At 45.0% G+C, this 17,040-nt stretch overlaps 1 protein-coding gene across 2 annotated transcripts in view; it reads right to left on the reverse strand.

The window, feature by feature from the left end:
- The window catches only part of LOC146861664 (40-kDa huntingtin-associated protein-like), a 521,777-nt gene that overhangs the window by 224,056 nt on the left and 280,681 nt on the right, over nucleotides 1-17,040 (reverse strand). The window lies entirely within an intron of this gene.

Here is a 17,040-nt window from a genome sequence, read left to right on the forward strand (position 1 = left end):
CAGAGAGTTGTATGCCTGACCGCTCACCAACACTAGGTCTTTTAATTGTCCGTGAGCCTGATTCCATTGACGTGCTAAGCACTCCTGAAGCGGGCGCATATGTAGTCTCGCGTGCGGGACTATGAAAATGCAGGAGGTCATCATGCCTATCAACTGCATGAACACTCTCGCAGGAAGGGAGTGTTGAGGTTTGAACTTGGAGATCAGCAGTTGCATGCTGTTGATCCTCACTAAATTTGGCCGAGCTGTGGCTGCCAGAGTGTTTATGGTCGCGCCCAGGTACTGTCGTACGTGTGCGGGTTGGAGATGTGATTTTGGGTAATTTAGTGAGAATCCCAGATTGTGAAGAAGGTGAATGGTGAGGGACATGTGGCTGGCACATTGCTGGGCTGACTTTGCCTGAACAAGCCAGTCGTCCAGGTAAGGGAAGACGTGAATGTGTTGTCTCCGTAGATGTGCAGCCACCGTTGCTAGGCACTTGGTAAAGACCCTGGGTGCTGTTGTTACTCTGAAGGGGAGAACTTTGAACTGATAGTGATGCCCCTGAATAGTGAACCTGAGATATTTCCTGTGTGATGGGTGTATGGGTATGTGGAAATACGCATCTTTTAGGTCCAGTGTGGCTAGGAAGTCTCCCTGACTGAGTAGCAGTAGAACCTGCTGTAGGGTGAGCATATGGAAATGCTCTGAGAGAATGTAGTGCTTGAGGGGTCTCAGGTCTAGTATAGGTCTGAGCGAACCGTCCTTTTTTGGGATTAAGAAGTACAGAGAGTACACCCCTGTCCCCTGTTGGTTGACGGGCACGACCTCTATTTTTTTTGCAGCATACTTAGCACTTCCTGCTGCAATAATGCAAGTGCTCTACGGACATAGGACGGTGCCTTGGCGGAATGTTGGGTGGAGTGGACGTGAATTCGACACAGTAACCGTGCTGGATAATGTCCCTGACCCACCTGTCTGTGGTGATGGTTTTCCAGGCTGACAGGAACTGTTGGAGTCTCCCCCTGACAGCTGTTATGTGGTAGGGGGGCAGGGAGAGGGCGTCACTGTTTGTTTTTGGGGGAGGACCTGGTGTTGCCGTAACCACGTCCCCTGCCCTTGGTGCTGGAGCCACGATATCCACCTCTGGTGTTTTTATCATAGGTACTTTGTGTGCCCCCTTTAGTGTACTGCTGCTGTGACCCCTGACCTCTAGCTGCTCCTCTATTCCCGGGGCGACGAAAGGAGCCACTACGAAACTGCTGCGTCTGCAGAGCCCCCATTGATTTCGCAGTGTCAGTGTCTTTTTTAATTTTCTCGAGGGTAGTGTCAACTTCAGGGCCAAATAAATAGTCTGGGTTGACCGGTTGATTTAAGATATTGTTCTGAATCTCAGGCTTGAAGCCTGAGATTCTCAACCATGCGTGCCTCCTCAACATGACGCTTGTGTTGATTGCCCTTGCCGCTGTGTCGGCTGCATCCAGTGCGCACTTGATGGATGCATTGGTAAGGAGTTGTCCCTCTCTGCCTCTTTATAGTCATCTGGCAAATGTTGTAGTAGTGATTCTAGTGTGTCGTAGTGGGACCTATCATAACGGGCCAGGAGGGCCTGTGTGTTGGCAATGCGCCAGATGTTTGCTGCTTGCGCTGCAATCCGTTTGCCTGATGCCTCCAGCACTTTGGACTTCTTGTCTGGGGGAGGAGCATCACCCGCTGTTTGTGAGTGTGCTCGTTTGCGAGCATTAGCAACAACCATGGAGTCTAAAGGCAACTGACCCCTAATGTACATAGGGTCTCCGGGTGCAGGCTTGTATTTCTTTTCGATCCTGGGGTTTAGCACCCGTGCCCTGGTTGTTTCTTTAAAAATGTCTTTTGCAGGTTTTAGAACTCCTTTTAACATGGGCAGAGTCTTGACAGTTCTTTCAGAAGAGGCAAAAGTGTCCACCAAGAAGTCTTCTTCGACAGTGTCAGAATGGAGTTCTACTCCATGATTGGCAGCAGCCCGTTCTATGAGGGCATTAAAGGCAGCAGGGTCCTCTGTGGGAGATGTCTTTATGTTATAAAGCTGCGTGTCATGGGTATCTGGTGCAGTACCCTGGTCGGTGGGGTCATCCCATGCCTGATCTGGGTCTGGCAAGTGATCATCAGGATCGATATCCCCAGGGTAGGTGGTATCATCCCCTAAATAGTCCTCTCCTGCGTCTGCCTCTGAAGGTGTAGGAGAAAAGGACAGTGGATCCTGACGGAATTGTTGAAAGTGTTCATGAAGCACTGGCTCTGATCCTGCCGGCAATTTATGTTTGAGAGGAATTTTGTAGGAGTCCAATCCCCTCTCTGGCGTGATTTTCCGCTTGCGGAGCATCAACCTACCAGTGTTGGCGTCGATAAATTGTGGCTGTGAAGGCTCGAAATCTGTGTGTCCAGTGGATGGGGACTGTGTTCGGCGGACACGTGTCCGAATCTCGAACAGTTTCGGCGCTGTGGGCGGCGGCAACCCAAACGTGATGTTGGCCGGCGCCGAGTGTGCTTTCGCAGCTTTGTGCGTGTCGGGACCCAACGGAGAGTGGAGGGCTGCCCGTTCTCTGATGCGTTGCAACGATGCCGAGACCTGTTGCACGGTGAACGCAGATGGCTTCTTGGAACCGATCGGCACCTTGGAGGTAGGCGTCGAAGCGGCATCCGACTTCTTTGCAGTCGCGGGGTCATCGATCCGAAGGGAGGTATCGACGCTCATCGGAGTCGATGACTTTGCCGGCGCCGCCGTCTTCGACGTCGACGCAGACGGGGTGGCCACCTTGCCTTTGGTGGGGTGGGCCGTAGTCTTCGGTGCCAGAGGCCGAGGCGCCTTGTGGGGACCGAGGGCCTTCTTCTTCGGCTCGGCACCCGTATCTGCTGCGGTGAGCTCGGCACCGAAATCCCTTTTTGCGCGGTCGGAGCCGATGACCTTTGCTGGCGTCGAAGGAGTGGAGGGCTTCGAGGCCTTCGAGCCGATCACAACCAGTTTCACTTTCGGTTTCGATGGAACTGGCCCGCTGGATGGTTTCGGTTTCACCGAAGGGAATCCAGTCGCCTTCGATAATAATGGCTCTTGTGAAATGTTCGAGGCCGGGCCTGGAGGCGGGGCCGAAGAACCGTGAGATTGATCGTGGGTAAGGCCCGAAGGCGATCCCTTGACCTGAGCCTTATGACGACTTATTTCTTCGGCCTCCGTATCGACGGGTTGGCCTAGCTCTTCGCTGGAGCTATCTTCCTCGGCCCCAAGGGCCTCATCGTAGTCTCCTACCTCTTCGACGACTTCTTCTCCCTGAAAGATCACCTCATCGTCGTCTTCCGATCGGGAGTCGTGTTCGGAAGCGGGGCTGGAGTCTACATCTTCCACGCTCTCGGCGTCCTCGTCTTCGGTGCTAAAGATGTTGGCTGGGGCAGGCGCCGATTGCTGCGCCTCCAATCTCGCTGCCCGTCGATTCCGGAGAGTCTTCTTCGAGCGGAACCGGGCACAGGCCATACATTTCGACTCATCGTGATCCGGTGAGAGACATTTGTTGCATACCGGGTGGACGTCGATGTGTGGGTACTTCGCGTGGCATAAAGGACATCTTTTGAAGGGAGTCCTCGATTCCATCGTCGAACGAAGTTCGATGTTCGGACCAAGGGGATCCGAAAAGCTTAAAGAATGTGCTAAAGCACTAAAGAAACTAGTCGATACCGAACGGGAACAGTACCGACGATAACTAAAGGCCTTTTGGCCTTAAACTGAATTTTCCTAACTTGAGCTAAGATAAGCACATCCGAACCCAATGACGGAAAAAAACAATCTAAAGATGGAGAGGATGCCCATGCGCACTGTAGTCCAGGGGAGGAGCCACCTATCTCGTGATACTTCGAAGACTCTTCCAGGACAACAATGTGTAATCATCCGGACCCAATACTAGGCGGCGATCTATGCACAGATATGAATTAAGCAGCCCACATGCCTCGAACCTAAGATTACAACTAAGCAATTTATCCTTCTCTTACAGGGGATCCTCATCAATAGTCATAAGCACTAAATAGAATAGCAAGCCCATCCTACACACCTGCGGACAAATCAAGGATACACAAAAGCAGCTGTAACAATTATCGAAATAGATTCCTTAAAGAGGCCAGCCCTACTTGATAACAAAGTAAGGCAAATCATTAACTCAGAGTGGCATCTGTTAAATTTGGGTGAACAAACTACCCCTATCCCGAAACCGATCTTTGCATTTCGCAAAAACAAAAACCTCAGAAATCTGTTAGTGAGAGCCAAAGATTCAGATCGAAACACCTGGATACAAAAATCCATTGATGGTCCATCACCTGTAAAAGGCAACCACAAATGTGGCTCCTGCCATGCATGCATTAATGCCATTATTGGTACCACCATATGCATTAATGGCTATACCGCTGACCTGAGGGAGATGACTAATTGCAGAACATCTAACTGCATATATGTGATTCAGTGTCCTTGTCTACTCTCCTATGTGGGTGAAACATAGGGGAACATAAATCAAATATAAGATGATATATAAGATGTTCCAAACATACTGCACCTATTGTGACCCATTGGATGGAGAAAAATCATACAGAAAGTGAGCTGCGTTGGTCTATCCTTGAAAGAATACGTCCCCAAAAGGGATATAACCCAGATAGCATTCGCAAAAAACGCGAAGTTTTTGGGATTTTTATCCTTAATACTAAGGAAAGGGGACTTAATGAGTCCCTTCCATGGGAGAATGCGCTTCTGTAACCATATCTGGCCTTCTCTATTCATTAACTGTTCTTTCTGGAGTTTACATGTGCGAAATTTTGCTTTAACCGCAAAACTTGGTGTCTTTACCCTGTCGTTTATCCATGTATTGTTCTTTGGTCTCTAATTGTTTTAAATTAGCCCTTAGTTCGCATTTATCATTTCCTCTGTAGGTTTTGTTTTGTTTGGTATCTCCTTTTTTCTTCGTTTTGTATCTTTATCTTTTAATTGTCAGGAATCCTTCCCCTTTAAATCTGAGGCCACAGTCTTTCTGTCCACACCCCCAATTGATGCTTTTCTGATTGGAGGGTTTAAATTACCTGATCTTTGCCGGTTTTCTCACTCGTTAGTGACTGCATTGTTCCAGACGCCGCTTCAGAGACGTTGGTCTATCCGTTTGTGACGCCCGCCGAATGACTGAGGTATTCCTGCTCTGTTAGCTCCTCTCTGCCGCTTTTGCGTAGCGTTAGCATTCTGAGGGCTCTTTGTGTTATATTTCTGATCTGTGTTTGTCTGCTTTATTTTTTAGTTTATCGTCGGCTTTCGGACGTTTTTCACCAGCTTCACGCATCCATCGTGGAATCTGGTCTACTCCGTGTAGTATTTCTGCTTTCTCCCGCACGGAATATAAAGATGCTCATTGGTGTGTTTTGAATATAGGTGAGTTTAGACCCTCCCGATCCTTTAGACCTGGATTTTACCATTGACCTTATGATTTGTTCTTCTCTTTCTTTTCTATATTAGCGGCGATCCAACAAACAACAGGTTTCTTCGCTGCAGCACTTCCGCCTGCATCGATTTTCTGAAACTCCTGGCGTGTAGATTATCTAGCGTTGTTATTATCCCTGGGCTTTCCTGGATTTGTATTTCTTCCTGGTAAATACATTCAGTATTCATTCCTCTGTCAGTCCATTAATATATATATACGCTGTCTACATTTACTTTTATTTCTTTGTTGGTTCAGCCTGCAAATCGCTAAAATCATCCCAAATCATCCTAAATCTTGTAAAGCTCACCTTCTGGATTTTTGTTTCTTCTATCAACTCAGGTAATCTGTCTGCTTTAATCATATGTTTGTCTGCACATTGGCCTTTTTGAAGTTTTGTTTTGTTTTGTTTTCATCTTATCTGTATATATATTCTTGTGTTTTTCTTTCAGCCTCTTGTGTTTCATTTGTTTCATTTGTTTCATTTTTCATCTCTTATCTTTAGTGCGCACGCCCAATCTCCTGATTTTAATAGCATTATTGTATATATCATTTCGTTGATGCAGTAGAGACACTCTTTGTGTGAGAATCACAGACTGGAATTGTTCCTCATTTGTATGTTTCTGTTTCTTCTTATGTACATACATTGTCTTCTTTTGTTTTTATCCCAGGTCCCGTTTTTGATTTGTGTGGTTCTGTTTCTCGCCCTGAAGAAGGTGGTTCTCCGCTCCTCGGAGTTGTTTCACCGAAACGCGCGTCGGCGTTTTTCCCAAGAGCCCCGCCCCCTTGATCGTTGATTTTGGACCTAATATTCAGACATATCGTCTTCCTCTGAAATCCTTATCCCATCTATAATTTCCATACTCATTTGTGTTCTTGAGTACCTTTGTGAAGACCTCCTTGAGGGCTGGGTCCTTGGTGTTTACCACTCATTCAGTTTTTGCATTAACAGCACAGTTATATATATCTTGATGAATGTGTGTGATTGGGTGTGAATGAATCTGTATATGAGTAGAATTTTCCTTCCTTGAAGTGGGAACCTGTGTTTTTTGAAATTTGTCTTTTTGTATTTGTTTCGTCTCTCTGAATTTGTCTTATTAAATAGCCATTAATGTATCATATTTATTTACAACATTTATTTAAAGTAATGCAATAAATGTTTGTTTATAATTTAAAAAAATCTCAACTATTGCTGTGTGTGGCCCCACATATGTATACAATTGTTTGTTTTTTTGTTCCTCTTTCCTTTGTGTGTCTCTAGCTGGCATCTAAAGATATCTTTTGATACTGTGTACCTTCTTGATAAATAGGGTAGAGTTCTCCTCCGTTTGTTCTGAATTAGTCTCCCCATTGTCTCTACCTCTATTTTTGCTTCTTTGGGGGCCCCTTTCTGTTGATTGGCTTGATTTCCCGGCCCTGTGCCGTGGGGTGTTCGTTGTTCTTTCCCCTGGAGACTTCGTGCTAGCACTTATTATTGTTCTCTACCTCGGTTGTTGCACCATCTGTTCTTGTTTTCTTGTCATAGCTCTCGGATTCTTCTTACTCTTCTTTTTTTGATTACTTTATTCTTTGTTGAAAATTACGTGTTTTTCGTTTCTATCTTGGGAACACTTTTTGTTCCCTTTTTGTGATTCTCTGTTACCTTTATTTGTTTCATGGATAGCATTAAGACTTTTGGATTCTCCGATGATGACTTTGCCCGCCTTTTAGGTCAAACCCTAGAGGGTGATCGCCCGCTTTCTTCTTTTTCTCTATTGCAGGGCCCGAACGAGGATTGGTCCAAACTTTTCAATCTGAAAAAGAAAACTAAGCGTACAGAATCCCATGCCAACTTTATGTTGGAATACCTTAGAGCAGGAACTATCCCTATCGGTCTCCGTGTGAAAAATATACCAGGACTTTTTGTTGACATCAGAAAATTTCTTGAAAAGTGGGCGCTTATTTCTAACAGGTGCTCCAGAGATTGGATGATCCTCATTATCGAAACAGCTAGAGAGGTCATCCAACTCTTAAATAAAGAAATTCAAGAGCTTGAAGAAAAGTTGAAACAGCTGCACAGTGTAGCGGTTTGTAAGAAGAAACTGGAAGATATTACCACTGAACTTAACTCTTTCAGTGAGTACCTCCTTAAGAGAAAGACCGACAAACTAAGAAAGGATATTCGTAATTTCTCTCAGGAGCGTGTGTACCCTTTTTTGATTGAAAACTTCTATGCAAATAGTGGCGAAAATACATCTACCAACAACTTTTCGAATTGGGGCAACAGACGTGTCACTACTTTCTCTGACACCACAGATTCAGATAGTGAGGGTTCCCCGTATGGTAATCCGCCACAAGGACCGTCCCTTGGTAATCCTGAACAGGGACAATCTTTTGAACGTCCTCTGCAAAGCAACCGTTTTTTAGGCAACCGACGGGGCAACTATCGCCCGCGATACCAAAATCATTTTCAATCCCGCCCTCAGGGCTTTCAACAGAGAGGTCAATACCAGGGCCAAGCTCAGCCTCAACGATATATTCAAACCCGCCAGCACCAGCATTGGAGGACATGAATACCATCCCTATCTTCAATCTGTCGAAAAGAATCATGGACTATCCTGTTGTGACCCTTCTCACTAAGGGTTTGTCCTTTATTCCTTCTACTACCATCAACAAATTCGAACTTTTTAAAGACTTACATGCATTTTTTCGTAAAGTGCGTCTTAAAAAGTTTTTTATGAATGAAGAACCTAATACTAATCAAGATAACCTGTCTGGGTTGAGGCCTCCGTCCACTTTTACACCGTCCTTAGAGACTGTAGGCACGGAAGTGAACCTTTTTGAGAGGGCTGTCCTTAATAAAATCCAAAAGGCAGTTAAATATGTTCCTAAGCCTGCATATAACACCACTCGGGAAGAAAGCCTCGCTCTCAAGGCACTGAAGAATGACAAAGCACTTACGATTAAACCCTGCGACAAGGGAGGTGGCATTGTCATTCTTGACACTATCAGGTATAAAGAAAAAATGCTTGACCTCCTTGGTTCAACAAGACACTACTGTAAGATTCTGACGAACCCTGAACCCAGGATCAAGCGTCGTATCCTGCGAGCAGTGGAACAAGCGGTTGAAAGAGGTGATATTTGCTTGGCAGAGGCCCTTTTCCTCACACCAACTTATACCCGTATACCAATTATCTACGGTCTACCTAAAACACATAAGAACCAACTTGACCCGCCCCTGAGGCCCATTGTCTCTACGATCAGCTCGGCGACGGAACCTCTGTCTGAGTATTTGGATAGGTTCCTTCAGCCGATCGTGGGAAGTTTACCGTCTTATGTGAAGGATACCGGTCATTTTATATCTAAGATCGAGGGCCTTGATTACGACCCAGAGCGAGATATCCTTGTCACTCTGGACGTCGAATCACTTTACTCTAATATTCCCCAAAGGGAGGCCTGTAAAGTGGTTAGTAACATCATTGCTACCGATTCTTCTTTGGTAAACGGTCTTTTTCTGACACAATGCCTTGAGATTGTTTTGGAAGAAAACTTTTTCGAGTTTGACGGGCAGCTCTACCAACAGGTGCAGGGAGTTAGCATGGGCGCTGCCTGTGCACCGAGCGTTGCATGCCTGTACATGGGCGATTATGAGAAGAACAACATCTTCAACGAAGTAGCCCCCTTTTTCGAGAACGTCAGACATTGGTCGCGTTACATCGATGATGTTTTTTTCATTTGGACAGGCGACCAATCATCTCTAAACGACTACATTGAATGGCTGAATGCAGCGGACCATAACATCAGGTTCACTGCCCATGTCAGCACTACCAAGCTTGAGTTCCTCGACATCTGGATTGAACATCACGATTGTAAGCTTACTGTATCGCTATACACGAAGCCCACAGCGAGAAACACCTTGCTTCATTTTGAAAGCTTTCATCCTAGGAGTCAAAAAGATGGGATTCCGTTTAGTCAATTTCTGCGCCTTCGCAGAAATTGTACTACCGTCAAAGATTATCTTATCCATGCGGAAACGATGAAGCTTAAGTTCATCAGCAGAGGCTACCCTCCCAGAATGGTGAGAAATGCCTCCAAAAGGGCACGTTTCTATAACCGCGATGCCATGTTTGAACCTAAACCGCAAAACATAGTTGATAAACTTGTTTGTGTCACTAAACATTCTCCACTCAATAACAAAGTAAGGCAAATCATTAACTCAGAGTGGCATCTGTTAAATTTGGGTGAACAAACTACCCCTATCCCGAAACCGATCTTTGCATTTCGCAAAAACAAAAACCTCAGAAATCTGTTAGTGAGAGCCAAAGATTCAGATCGAAACACCTGGATACAAAAATCCATTGATGGTCCATCACCTGTAAAAGGCAACCACAAATGTGGCTCCTGCCATGCATGCATTAATGCCATTATTGGTACCACCATATGCATTAATGGCTATACCGCTGACCTGAGGGAGATGACTAATTGCAGAACATCTAACTGCATATATGTGATTCAGTGTCCTTGTCTACTCTCCTATGTGGGTGAAACCTCTAGAGAGGTCAGGGTCCGAATAGGGGAACATAAATCAAATATAAGATGTTCCAAACATACTGCACCTATTGTGACCCATTGGATGGAGAAAAATCATACAGAAAGTGAGCTGCGTTGGTCTATCCTTGAAAGAATACGTCCCCAAAAGGGATATAACCCAGATAGCATTCGCAAAAAACGCGAAGTTTTTTGGATTTTTATCCTTAATACTAAGGAAAGGGGACTTAATGAGTCCCTTCCATGGGAGAATGCGCTTCTGTAACCATATCTGGCCCTCTCTATTCATTAACTGTTCTTTCTGGAGTTTACATGTGCGAAATTTTGCTTTAACCGCAAAACTTGGTGTCTTTACCCTGTCGTTTATCCATGTATTGTTCTTTGGTCTCTAATTGTTTTAAATTAGCCCTTAGTTCGCATTTATCATTTCCTCTGTAGGTTTTGTTTTGTATCTCCTTTTTTCTTCGTTTTGTATCTTTATCTTTTAATTGTCAGGAATCCTTCCCCTTTAAATCTGAGGCCACAGTCTTTCTGTCCACACCCCCAATTGATGCTTTTCTGATTGGAGGGTTTAAATTACCTGATCTTTGCCGGTTTTCTCACTCGTTAGTGACTGCATTGTTCCAGACGCCGCTTCAGAGACGTTGGTCTATCCGTTTGTGACGCCCGCCGAATGACTGAGGTATTCCTGCTCTGTTAGCTCCTCTCTGCCGCTTTTGCGTAGTGTTAGCATTCTGAGGGCTCTTTGTGTTATATTTCTGATCTGTGTTTGTCTGCTTTATTTTTTAGTTTATCATCGGCTTTCGGCCGTTTTTCACCAGCTTCACGCATCCATCGTGGAATCTGGTCTACTCCGTGTAGTATTTCTGCTTTCTCCCGCACGGAATATAAAGATGCTCATTGGTGTGTTTTGAATATAGGTGAGTTTAGACCCTCCCGATCCTTTAGACCTGGATTTTACCATTGACCTTATGATTTGTTCTTCTCTTTCTTTTCTATATTAGCGGCGATCCAACAAACAACAGGTTTCTTCGCTGCAGCACTTCCGCCTGCATCGATTTTCTGAAACTCCTGGCGTGTAGATTATCTAGCGTTGTTATTATCCCTGGGCTTTCCTGGATTTGTATTTCTTCCTGGTAAATACATTCAGTATTCATTCCTCTGTCAGTCCGTTAATATATATATACGCTGTCTACATTTACTTTTATTTCTTTGTTGGTTCAGCCTGCAAATCGCTAAAATCATCCCAAATCATCCTAAATCTTGTAAAGCTCACCTTCTGGATTTTTGTTTCTTCTATCAACTCAGGTAATCTGTCTGCTTTAATCATATGTTTGTCTGCACATTGGCCTTTTTGAAGTTTTGTTTTGTTTTGTTTTCATCTTATCTGTATATATATTCTTGTGTTTTTCTTTCAGCCTCTTGTGTTTCATTTGTTTCATTTGTTTCATTTTTCATCTCTTATCTTTAGTGCGCACGCCCAATCTCCTGATTTTAATAGCATTATTGTATATATCATTTCGTTGATGCAGTAGAGACACTCTTTGTGTGAGAATCACAGACTGGAATTGTTCCTCATTTGTATGTTTCTGTTTCTTCTTATGTACATACATTGTCTTCTTTTGTTTTTATCCCAGGTCCCGTTTTTGATTTGTGTGGTTCTGTTTCTCGCCCTGAAGAAGGTGGTTCTCCGCTCCTCGGAGTTGTTTCACCGAAACGCGCGTCGGCGTTTTTCCCAAGAGCCCCGCCCCCTTGATCGTTGATTTTGGACCTAATATTCAGACATATCGTCTTCCTCTGAAATCCTTATCCCATCTATAATTTCCATACTCATTTGTGTTCTTGAGTACCTTTGTGAAGACCTCCTTGAGGGCTGGGTCCTTGGTGTTTACCACTCATTCAGTTTTTGCATTAACAGCACAGTTATATATATCTTGATGAATGTGTGTGATTGGGTGTGAATGAATGTGTATATGAGTAGAATTTTCCTTCCTTGAAGTGGGAACCTGTGTTTTTTGAAATTTGTCTTTTTGTATTTGTTTCGTCTCTCTGAATTTGTCTTATTAAATAGCCATTAATGTATCATATTTATTTACAACATTTATTTAAAGTAATGCAATAAATGTTTGTTTATAATTAAAAAAAAAAATCTCAACTATTGCTGTGTGTGGCCCCACATATGTATACAATTGTTTGTTTTTTTGTTCCTCTTTCCTTTGTGTGTCTCTAGCTGGCATCTAAAGATATCTTTTGATACTGTGTACCTTCTTGATAAATAGGGTAGAGTTCTCCTCCGTTTGTTCTGAATCAGCCCTACTTGAGTGTCTAAGTCTAAACTCCTCCAAGTAGCAGCTTGGCATATTTCAGAGATGGGATATTTCTAAGTAGAGCAACTGTTGCCGCCCTGCCCCTTGTAAAATGGGCTTTAGGTCTGGCACGTATTTGGTGGACAATTGGTAGGAGAATACTATACAAGAGACTATCCATCTAGATATGGTCTGTTTAGAATAAGTCACGCCTGTCCTCACTGAGCCATATTTGACGAACAAATGGTCCGATTGCCTGATATCTTTGGTCTTGTCTAAATAAGATTTCAGGACTCGTTCGAAATCCAATGAGTGTAAAGCTCTTTCTGCTGGTGTGGAACTATTAGGAAGGAGCACTGGAAGTGAAACTGTCTGATTAATGTGCAAATTAGAAATCATCTTGGGGAGGACACTCAGATGAGTTCTCATGACGACCCTGTTAGCATGAAAAACTGTGGAAGGCTCTTTAGCAAATAAAAACTGGATCTCACTGACTCTACATGGTAACGTAAGCGCAACCAGAAAATAAACTTTTCATGTGAGATGTTGTAAAGATGCCTTATGTATAGGTTTGAAAGGGGAACCCATGAGTTTCAAAAGAACTACATTAAGCTTGCTAAGAAGAGAAGTAGAACTTACTATTGGGAATAGCTTCTACAATCCCCCTAGAAAATAAATCACAACAGGCATTTGGAAGAATAACGCCTGTGTAGGAGACTTTCTGTAAGCAGTAATGGCTATGAGATCAATCAAGCGCGCTTACAATTTCCTGATAGATTGATTGATTTAGATTGAGTAGAATCAGCGCTGCGGTGTGGCCTTGGTCAAGGAGGGTGCAGATGTCGTCTGTGGCGGCGAGTAGGGAGGTCTAGGTGCTGTAGTTGCTTCGGAATCTGGATTGGCACGGGTCGAGGATGTTGTTCTCTTCGATAAATGTCGTGAGCTCCGCGTTGACTGTTTTCTCTGCAACTTTAGCAGCAAAGGGGATAAGCGAGATGGGCCGGTAGTTCTTGAGGTCCGTGAAGTAGGCTGAGGGCTTCTTGAGCAGGGGCATGATTTCTGCCCGTTTCCAGTCATCTGAGAAGGTGCCGGTTTCAGAGGTGGTGTTGATGGTGCGTTGTAGTTCGGGTGTGATGGCGGTGGCGGCTCTGTGGAAGATATGTGGTGAGCAGGGGTCGGTGGGGATGAGATGTACCTTAATAAAGGACAAATGCAGCCCAGATTTTGATAAATGCAGGAGATTAGGTAAGATTACATTCTCCTGCCCCAGAATTGGATGAACATTATTTGAACACACCACATGTAAAATCTCTTCCACTTGAATCCATAGGACCGCCTGGTCGATGTATTGTGGACTACCTGAGAATGTCCATGCATTCATGTGGGGGGCCTAAGTGTCCATATTGGAGGAATTCAGGAGCGATACTGTCAAGCTCAGCGAGGGAAGGTTGGGGTGGAAAATCTGCCCTCCTAGCTTGTAGAGGAGATCATCTCTGCATAGGAACCCTCCTGTGTGTTCTTTCTAATAGGTGGAGGAGATCCGGGAACTACCACTAATGAGGCCATTCTGGTACAATTAGGATCCTATTGGTCCTGGCCCGGTACAGTTTGTTAATAGTGGAATAGGAGGAAACTTTGTAAAGAAATGTCCCGGACCAGTTTATCAAAAGGGCATTCCCTTTTACTCCTGATCGGTAGAACATGGGGATTGTCACACGGTAGAGTGGACAAGAAGGGAAGGAGCCAATAAAGCGGGTGAAAGTGTACGTAGGTGGTTTATTTAAAGCAGGAGTAACCAAGTTTAACAGTCCAGTTAACTCGTGTCCGGGACGTTCCTTCTCTTTGGGTCCTCTCCTTGTTCCCCTGACTTCTGCGTCCCTCTCTGGTATTCCTCCCGGGCGGCAGTGGATGTGGAATGAAACAAAAGAGAACAGGGCTTTAGGCGGACGTTCTGCGTATCTACTGTATGATCGGGAAAGGGAGTGTGGGAAGTGCTAATTCACCAGGGACCGCAACCAAGTGTGAGAGGGCATAACCGTATTCCCTAAGGCGAAATACCCCTAAGCAGTCGTGCTCCTCAACCCCCTCCTTCTTGACAGCCCTTCTGCACTTCACCCGCTTCCCCCTTTAAAGGAGAACAGTCCCCGGATCAGCCTGCGTACCTGGGGTAGCCACACTTCTCCTGAAGTGTGGCTGGGTGATGCGTGGTGTACTCGGCCTCCTGGCCCTTCCTCTGTCGGTTCTGTGCTGCTCCCGGAATCAGTTCCGTCGTCCCTGTCGGGTTCCCGTCGTCTCCTCTCCTCCGGCGTCTGCTTCGATTCTTCTTTGCTGTCCACGGCTTCCGCGCTGGCGTCTTCCGGGTCGTCCTTCTTCAACGACGTGGCGGTCAAGGATAGGTCGACAAAGGCCGACGTCACAGGGGCGAACTCCGCCTCCTCCGAGTCCGCGTCTTCGTTAAAGGGCCAGTCCCGATTCTGCAACAAAGATAGAGGGTCACTTTCCCTATCTTTGTCATGAGCCCCGTCGACCCTGTCACAGGGATGTGAAGTCTGGGTATTTTTTTTTGTTTTCGTCGGCAAACAGGGCGATTTGTGGATGCCCCCTTCTCTTGAAAGATGTCTTGAACGACCTTGAATTGATAGTGTTTTCCTATCCTCACAAATCTGAGGTATTTGCGATGAGCTGGGTGACCCAGAATATGAAAGTATGCATCTTTTAAGTCCAATGTGGACATAAAATTGCCTTGCTGTAGCAGTGGAAGGACTTGTTGAAGCTTGACCATGTGGAAATATTCTGAAAGTATGCAGATTTAACATCCTTAGATCTAAAATGGGTCTTAAGCAGCTGTCCTTCTTGGGTATTATAAAGTACACAGAGTACACCCCCAACCCTTGGTACTTTAATGGAACTAGTTCTCTAGCCCCTTTTCTTGAAACAGCTTGCACCTCTTGTTTGAGGAGCTGCAGGTGCTCTGATTAGAGTCTGTGAGCGCGAGGTGGAATATTGGGCAGATTGCTGGTAAACTCCAGGCAATTACCATGTCGGATAACGTCTAACACCCATTTGTCTGATGTTATGGATTGCCAAATGGGGAGAAATTGTTGAAGTATTCCCCCAACAGGTGTTTAATGATCAGGGGGAAGTGTAGGCAACGCACTGCTTATTGGGGGAAGAGGAGTTAGGTGTTGGTGTGCTCTTACCCCTACCTTTAAAATTGTTTCCTCTGGAAGGCTCTACCGGAAGAGAGTTGCGTGTTGGACCTATAGGAGGAAGTGTTAGGGTCTAAGGATGTAGTTTTAGACCCTGCTCTATAGAATGAGTGGGGAAAGGAGCCTCTACTTGAAGGAGTCTGAAGTGCTCCCATGGATTTCACCAAGTCAGTGTCTTCTGTCAACTTTTCTAAAGCCTCGTCAACCCGAGGTCCGAAAAGATGCTGCTTCTCAAAAGGAGTATTGAAAATCAACTACAGGACTTCTGGTTTAATACCTGAAATCCTAATCCAGGCATGCCGACGTACGAGAATGCTAGTATTAACTTCTCTCGCTGCAGTGTCAGCAGCATCAAGAGCACATCTAATAGAATAATTAGAGATTAGTTTCCCTTCTTGAAGTAGGTCTTGCGCCTTTTTCTTGTGCTCTTCTGGGAGGTACTGAAGTGGAACTGGATTCTACTAGGGAATCTACAGGGAGCTGTCCTTTAATAAAAACAGGATCAGAGGGTGATGGTTTATATTTTTTATCAACCCTCGGTGTTAAAAAATACGTGCAAACAGGGTCCTTAAAAATCTCATGTGCATTTCTCATCATGCCATTTAACGTAGGGAGACTTTGACTAACTCTGTGTGAAGATGGTGGAGAAGATGGCAAAGTAAGATGGATAGGACTTGCAGCAATGTCCTTCTTCTTAAGAGGGATCTTTTATCCAGTGTCCTTTTAAATGACTTTCCTCTTGGAAGCAGTTTTGGCTAAAATATATCCAGTGTCTGGATTGATGTAAAGCTTTTTCTGCTTTAGATCTAATCTGTCCTTCATAATATCTAGGATCCGTTCTAGGAAATATGAAAGATCTTCTTTCGATTTTGGCGCTGAAATGTTTAGTGCCGAACCGGACATGTCCTTGAAAGCGGAAGATTTAGGCTCCGAAGTGGACTTTGGTTTCAAAGCTGAAGGTTTCGGCTCCGAATAGGACTTTTGTTTCGAAGCGTAGGATTTCGGTTCCAAAACAGATTTGTCTTTCCGAGCAGAATCTTTTGGGTGCGAAGACCATCTGTCTGATCCAGAGCCGGAAGGATGGACCACTTGTTTCGGTGCTGAGCCCAAGGGCATGGCGTCAGAAACATCATCTCAATGCCGACTAATACCCGAAGGCAGAGGTGGTGTCGAAGCCTTATTTTTGGTGGAAGCTAGTTTATGGGGTATGGGGTTTTAGTACTCACAACACCCTGTCCTGCTGGAATGTCTTCGGACTCCAAGTCGATCTCGAGGTCGGAATCAGATTCTGGGACAGTGAAGGCCTCCTCTTCTTCCGCAGCTGCTGCTTCTTCCTGTTCGGATTCTTCTCTGAAGATATCCGGAGTCTTTTGAGTGCCTTGGTGCTGAATTTCTCGTCGTCGAGCACAATGATCCCGAAGAGTCTTTTTTTAACAACAAATTTTATTGTCAGGCGCACAATAAGCGCAGGGCTCTGCACCCCAGAGACCGCTGCATCATCAGGTTGTACAGTGGCATGACCGCAAATGACAGTTTTGTTTTTGT

This window comes from Triturus cristatus, chromosome 3_1 (genome assembly GCF_964204655.1).
Source record: "Triturus cristatus chromosome 3_1, aTriCri1.1, whole genome shotgun sequence".
In the NCBI taxonomy this organism is placed as follows: domain Eukaryota; kingdom Metazoa; phylum Chordata; class Amphibia; order Caudata; family Salamandridae; genus Triturus; species Triturus cristatus.